Source organism: Hibiscus syriacus, unplaced genomic scaffold (genome assembly GCF_006381635.1).
Source record: "Hibiscus syriacus cultivar Baekdansim isolate YM2019G1 unplaced genomic scaffold, ASM638163v2 tig00112535_pilon, whole genome shotgun sequence".
In the NCBI taxonomy this organism is placed as follows: domain Eukaryota; kingdom Viridiplantae; phylum Streptophyta; class Magnoliopsida; order Malvales; family Malvaceae; genus Hibiscus; species Hibiscus syriacus.
This window is the reverse complement of record NW_024063360.1, coordinates 63300-71319: the sequence shown is the minus strand read 5'-3', so window position 1 is coordinate 71319 and position 8020 is coordinate 63300.

The following is an 8020-nucleotide window of genomic DNA, read 5'->3' as shown; positions in this document are numbered from 1 at the left end:
CAGTTCAACTTTGTTCTTGGATCCCAGGAAGGCCATCATTTCTTTGTCAATGGAAAAGCATCAGCACATGGAGGAAGCAGAATAAAGAGAAAATCTGTTCTTAATTAGCAGAATTATGAATATAACCCTTGTCAGTGTAGTAGCATGAAAATGTTTCGAATCTACAAATTATGGCTTTACATCTAATAAGTACTGTGATATCCCAGTCCAAACCTTAACTGGAATAAATGCAATGTGCTTATAGCATCTTCTGGAAGTGTTCTTTGAGTTATCTGATCTGGTTTGGCAGAACCAATCATTGAATTTGGAAGATGAATGTGCTCATAGCATCTTCTGGAAGTGTTCTTTGAGTTATCTAATCTGGTTTGGCATAACCAATCATTGAATTTGGAAGATGAATGTGCTCATAGCATCTTCTGGAAGTGTTCTTTGAGTTATCTGATCTGGTTTGGCATAACCAATCATTGAATTTGGAAGATGAATTTGCTAATAGCATCTTCTGGAAGTGTTCTTTGAGTTATCTGATCTGGTTTGGCAGAACCAATCATTGAATTTGGAAGATGAATTTGCTCATAGTAGAAATAAGGAGACTCAATAGCATCTTCTGGAAGTGTTCTTTGAGTTATCTGATCTGGTTTGGTAGGAACTACAGAACCAATCATTGGAATTAAAAGATGAACTGCATGATCGTCTTCATTAAGAAGCTTCTTTTCAAGCTTCTTTTGCTTATTCCTTTCCCAAAAATCATAGCCCAGGTTTCGCCTTTTCTTGTAATTGGGATCATCACATAATGGCTTCCCATCTTTTACCGGAAGAAGTGCGTCAGCATCTTTAGTCATTTGAGAAGCACATATAAAATCTATCAATTTTGCAATTGATGAATCTGGACCACATTTCTCCAGGGCTATTGAAGTTTCAGCCTCTGAGAATCCCATTTTTGTCAAGTATAACAGTTTATTCTCCTCATCAGAATCAGAATTCAAGATTTCTCGATATTAAAAGAACTATCGATATCTGTGAAATCATCTGAAAAGGTCACTTCATAATCAGATGAGTTGTTATCAGAATCAACATGTTGCCTGAATGCAAGCTTTTCAAGAGCCTATACTATTGAGTTTTATTCTCAAGAGGTTTTTGTGACATTATATCTACATCTACATTTGTCAAAGATGATAGATTCTCTGATTTGAAGAAGAAAGATCTATTGGGTTTTTACAATTGAAGAAATACTCAATTCACCAATCTGAAATCAAATAACTTAACATTCATGCATCATATTTAGATGTTTGCAAAAATAGGTGCATTTTCATTCATTTTCATCTATGTTGAATTTTTAACAGGAATTTCAAAGATTTTAGCAAAGATTCAAATCTATCATTTGATGGATTGACATTTCCAGAGAAAGTTCATAATGAGAAGAACTCATCTGAAGAAGGAAGAAGAAGTTCATAATGAGAAGAATTTGTTCAACCTTTTGCCTGAATTCATCACTTGATGGATCAGCTTTTCCAGAGAAAGTTCATAATGAGAAGAACTCATCTGAAGAAGGAAGAAGAAGTTCATAATAAGAAGAACTTGTTCAACCTTTTACCTGAATTCATCAATTGATGGATCAGCCTTTCCAGAGAAAGTTCATAATGAGAAGAACTCATCTGAAGAAGGAAGAAGAAGTTCATAATGAGAAGAATTTGTTCAACCTTTTGCCTGAATTCATCACTTGATGGATTATCTTTTCCAGAAAGAGTTCATAATGAGAAGAACTCATCTGAAGAAGGAATAAGAAGTTCATAATGAGAAGAATTTGTTCAACCTTTTGCTCAAATCTATCACTTGATAGATTAGCTTTTCCAGTTCGAGTTCATAATAAGAAGAACTCATCTGAAGAAGGATGAAGAAGTTCATAATGAGAAGAATTTGTTCAACCTTTTGCTCAAATCTATCACTTGATAGATTAGCTTTTCCAGTTCGAGTTCATAATAAGAAGAACTCATCTGAAGAAGGATGAAGAAGTTCATAATGAGAAGAATTTGTTCAGATTTTTGCTCAAATCCATCACTTGATGGATCAACTTTTCTAGAGAAAGTTCATAATGAGAAGAACTCATCGAAAGAAGGATGAAGAAGTTCATAATGAGAAGAACTCATCAAGAGCTTATTCAACCTTTTGAATGACTCTATCACAAAAAGAAAGAGGTCAACATCATCCCCAACGGAAAGTTCATAATGAGAAGAACTCATTTGAAAGAAAGAGAAGAAGTTATTCAACATCTCCATGCATAATCAAGTGAAGCCAAATGGATAAAAAATTTTATTATCTTTTCATCTTTGCCCTATTCCTGTTAACACAAGAATGAGCAAAGAGGGGCAGCTGAAGATACTAATTTTTTACCCATATTGATTTATTATTATTATTTTTATTATTATTATTATTATTATTATTATTATTATTATTATTATTAAATATATTAAATGCATATATAAATAATAATAAAAAAATATATACAAGCCCAATCGACCGGCCCAATTACAATGGCCCAAATACAGAAGCCCAATGAAACCCTAAACCAGATTAGGGTTTCTCTCTACCCAGCCGCCTCAGCTTGCTGCCGTTGGATCTGGCATGATCCAACGGTCCAAGAACCTCCAGATGCAAACCCTAGGGTATGATACCCTAGGGCCACGCGGCCGCCGCTGCTGCTCTCGCCGTCTCCACCGCTGCCACGTCCCAACCGAAGGCTCCAGAAGCTCCAACGCCAGCCGTCCACGCCATGGCTATGGGGTGAGTCACCACTGGTAGTCCGGTGACTCACCGAAGGGTAGTCTATTACCCGGTCCGATGACCACACCGGTGATGGCTATAAAGCCATCACCCCATCTGCGAGCAAAAAAGAGAACAGACAGAGACGGAGAGAAAAACAGAGAAACAAGATACTAAAAAAAACTACTACCAACGATCTCAGCAGCAAAGAAACAGAAAAGAAAGAAAAGAAAAAGAAAGAAGAGAAACTTACCGAGGAAGCCCCGACCACCGGACCTCACCAAAACCTTCGAAAAACCGAAGGTATATTTCTTAGATTTGCTCCGATCGGGAGTCGTTTAAAGGAAAAAGCCATCGGGACCGTCATTAGGACGGTCCGATCTATGTTTTAGTATAAAAAAAAAAATTCCGGCCACCGAAGGCGGTGGCCGGCGGCGGTGGTTGGCGGCGGACGAACACCGACAGACGGATGCCGGCCGTCTGGCTTCTCTCTATTTTAGAGAGAAGCGAGAGAAAAATTCTCTCTCTCAGAGAAGAGAGAGAGAGGAAAAATAGAGAAATGAAGCTGGCCCTTCGGGCCAGCCGGGTTTGGGCATTAAATAGCCCTTCCCAAACGACGCCGTTTTGGGGAGGGCTATTCGTGTAATTAATAATAGTTAAATCCTTTCCGCAGTCCTCTGAATTTGTAAACTTTACATTTTAGTCACTAAATCGAATTTATAATCCTTTTAATTTGATCTCTAAATTTTAATTTTATTTATTTTAGTCCTTTATATTAAAATAATATATTTAGGGTAAATAACAGATTTAGTCCTATAACTTTAATAATTAATATTTTAATCCCGAGTTTATATTTTTAATTTATTTTAATTTGATATTCGAATTTTAGATAAGTTTTATTTTAGTCACTAAATTAATAAAAAAAAAATATGTTTAATCCCTATAATTTTGATTAATTATGAATTAGATTTTTAATTTTAATTTTAATATAATTTAGTCACTATTTTAAATGTGTTCATTTATTTTACTGCTTTTAAATATATCATTCTAATTGTATTTTTATCGTTATTTATCTTACTGCTTTTAAATATATCATTCTAACTGTATTTTTATTGCTTTATTTAAATATTTTTATTATATAGTCATAAATATATATAATAAATAATAATTTATATTTTTTCAATAAATTATTTTAATATTTTTCAATATCGAAGAAAAGGACAGTCTTAATATAACTGGATGTCCTATTCTGGTATTTTAAAATTAAATATTATTAAAAATTATTATTTAATTTTATTTAAATTTAATTTTATTAATATCAAAGAAAAGAGCTGTCTTAAGGCACCTAGAAGTCCTTTTCTGATTTTTTTTTAATAAATAAATAAATTCTATATAATTTTGAAATAATAGGATTATAAATTAAATATATTTTGAATTTTTTAATTTTTAATAATAGAGACAATTTATAAAAAAAAAGTACCAATTTTGGGCGTTGTAGGGGTGCTAATCCTTCCCTAAACGTAACCGACCACGAATCCCTTTTTATTATTAAAAAGAACGAATTTTTGGTTAAAACGCAGATCAGTTTATCTTTTAATTGATGTTTTCTTAAAAACTCTTTTAAAAGATATTTTTTAGGTATTCGACCTACCTGACCCAAAAGGCCGATGGCGACTCCCAAATTATTTTCAAAACCATTTATTCACATCACTTTTCCCGTCAAGTAAATATTTCGTGCCCGGACGAAAACCGGTTACGACAACCATTATTATTATTATTATTATTTTTCTATATTATTCTGGATTAACTTGTTTTTTCTAACAAATATTTAGATATATGGATAGGACTTTAAATTTTTTCAAACATATACATACTTTTATAAAAAAATTAATCATACTTATATTGGAATATATTTTCTTCAAAATCCGAGTAATAGTTATTGATGGAAGAAAAGGTTGTGATTTTTTATGGTTCTCCCATTCTGATTTGAATAGAGAGTTGAAGAAAATGATGAACAATCGAGAGAGATCAAGGAAAGTGAGGTGTGTGATCCCCACCTTTCTTCAACTCGTTTGTTCTCTCTGATCTTCTTTCCAAGAAAAGTGAGAGTGTGTAATCCCCACCTTTCTTCAGCTCGTTTGCTCTCTCTCATCTTCTTTCCAAAATTCCTCTAATGTGCTCAATTTTTTCCGGCCAACAACATCAAAGCGTGCATGACTCGACGTATTACTAAACTTATCATATTATATACGACCAAACCGATTAACATCATCCCAAAACAAAATAATCAGAACTTCGTTTCTCTCGTCAACAATAATATACACAAAAGAAGAAATGAAAGGCAACTTTGAGATTGTGATGTTTAGGGCATAGATTGAGGATAGCGATACGACAAAGAAAGGATGGAAACTCAAGTATCCCCCCACACAGTCCACATTCAGTGGATCCTCTTTCTTCAACTCCAAGCTGCTGGACAACGACATGCAATCTCATCTCTTTTAAATCCAAACTTCATTTATTTTCCACATTTGGATTTAGATGAAGGACTTATAATGGGTGTGTGTACAAATTTGAATAGATCCAGCTGTAGTAGAGGTCCGTGCATATCTGCACGCTGAAATTTATTTAAGATATGAGTTTTCGCAGCATTATAGTTGAGGATGATTCGCTAACTCTAATTGAAAATCTCGAGTTTTTTTCCTTAGAAGATTGTTGATGAGAATGAATAAGGTTATATTAATCGTACATAGTTCGCTTCTTGATCTTTATTTTATCCCTTTAATGACGATCTTAGTAAATTAGTGAGAAAGTTATATGCTTGAGAGTGAAGTTACAAAAATAAATCGATGGTACAGCTCACAAGAAATCAAAACACGAACCCAAGGTTTTCAAACTGTCATTTTCCATAGCCTTTTAAGAGTTTATGTTTGCTTTTTCTTTATTTTGATCCGTCCATATAAATTCTACTCTTCTCAAAGGAATACAAAGATCAACTGTTATGTTCAAAAAAATAAAATTATTGCAACTACATGCGATTACTTGCTGATTATGTTCGACAATTTTAAGTGCCAAATTTAGATTTACTCGACGTGTACAAATCAAATGATTTAAATAATTAAAAGGATGATTGTTATTTTCAAAGATTTAAAGTTTGAGCACGATATTTGTAGAAGTATTTGAGTGTTGATTAAGAGTATTTTAAAACATATATTATATTACAATTATCCTATACTAATAAAAAAAAATTACTCGACATAATTTAATTTTTCTACTTTCATAAATTATTATTAGTTACTCCAAAGAGTTAATTACATTAATTTAAAAGGCCAACATGGATATTTCTTTAAAATACCTCTTCTGATCGTAGTTCTTAGCATTAAGTTTGGAGGGATAAATTATATAACATCTCAAACTCTATCTAAATTATTTAGGGTAAATTACACAAATGGTCCTCTGACTATATGGCTTTGCTTTATCAAGTCCCTCAACAATTAAAAAAATATAAATGGTCCTTTGACTATAGGATGTTACTTTGTTAAGTCCCCCAACTATTAAAAGTTACAAAATGATCACTGAACTATTCATATGTTTCAGACTCGCCATTTTCTGTTAAATATTGACATTCGTATGAGCTGGATGTTAATTTGATGGGTTAAATATGATAAAATATGATCCTAGAATAGTTTGAGTTGTGTTTTTTTGGTTGAGTCATCGTTTACATTATACTGTCGAGACAATGCTTGAAACATTATATCGTCGTACTAGTGCTTGAAAGCAACAACAATACCAATAGACTTCATTAAAATATGATTTTACCATATCTCAATCAGTAGGTTAAAGTTCAATTCAAATGACCGTTTTTTTTAATGAAAAATGACAAGTATGAAATATATGAATAATAGATTGATCATTTTGCAACTTTTAATAGTTGGGGGACTCAACAAAGTAATATCTTATAGTCGGGGAACTGTTTTGTAACTTTTAATAGTCAAAGGACTCAACAAAACAACATCCTATAGTCAAGGAGACCATTTGTGTATTTTACCCAAATATTCAGCAGATTCGTAAGTATCACATTCACGTCGTCGAAATGGCTCACAATTTAATACTTTCATTTCAGTACCTAAAGTGGATTATCGAACCAACTGAAACATTTAAAATCATAAATTTCTTAGAACAATATATATATATATATATATATATATATATATATATAATCAAAACTCGTTTACTTTAAAATCATATACGAGGACAAATCGATATATAAATAAATTACAGAAGCGATTCATTAAGATTCCACATTATACAAGCCCACTAAATAAAAATATCACATCAATTAATAAAAAATTAAATAAACTTGAACTAAAACATAATTTTGATATTTATCACTTAAATCATCACCAACTACTTTATTAGAGGCTAAATCCTCGAACCACAACAAATTTAGAAGTCCCAAATCAAAACAACACTTCAAAAGAGGGTTAAAACTTTTAGACTCCAATTAAAATTTTGAATTTTAGAATTAACATTATGAATAAAATAACCAAATGAAATTTTTTAAAACTTTTAGAGGCATTAATGGATGTTTCCCAAAATTTTGAGAATGAGAATGATATTTTTTTAGGTTGTCCTCCGGTTTCAAGGATTCGCCCTGATTAATCTGGACCGACTCAGGTCGTACACTTAGCTTTGGTGGATGAGTCTCCCAACGGGAATTTTCTACCTACCCAAGGACTCGAACCTAAAGACCTTGCTTAATCAATATCAAACTGCTTACCACTTAAATCAATCTGTTGGTTGGGAATGATTATTTTAAAAAAATAAACATTCATGTTATAATCATGATTTGGATATGGTATTAAAAAATATCTATTAAACTAATAATAATATTAAATATTTATATTAAAAATAAAATTATAAAATAAATAATTATATTATATTAAAGTAATTAAAATCACTGTATGTTTGATAAACGTTTGAAACTTTTCAACTGATTAATTTTTTAAAAAATTTGATTTTTCAAATATATTTGATAATGATATTAAATTTTTTATTTAGTATAAAATTTTTAACACAAAAAGTTTTGAATAGGATAAGTGGGTACATAGCAACTTTTCACATAATGTTGAAAATTTTAAGGTGATTTTATTTTCAAAAAGTATACTTCAAATAAATTATCCAAAGCTACTCAAAATAATATGACACATTATATTTATAAGATTTAAATTACAAATCAATTATATTCAGGTTTATTTTAATCAAA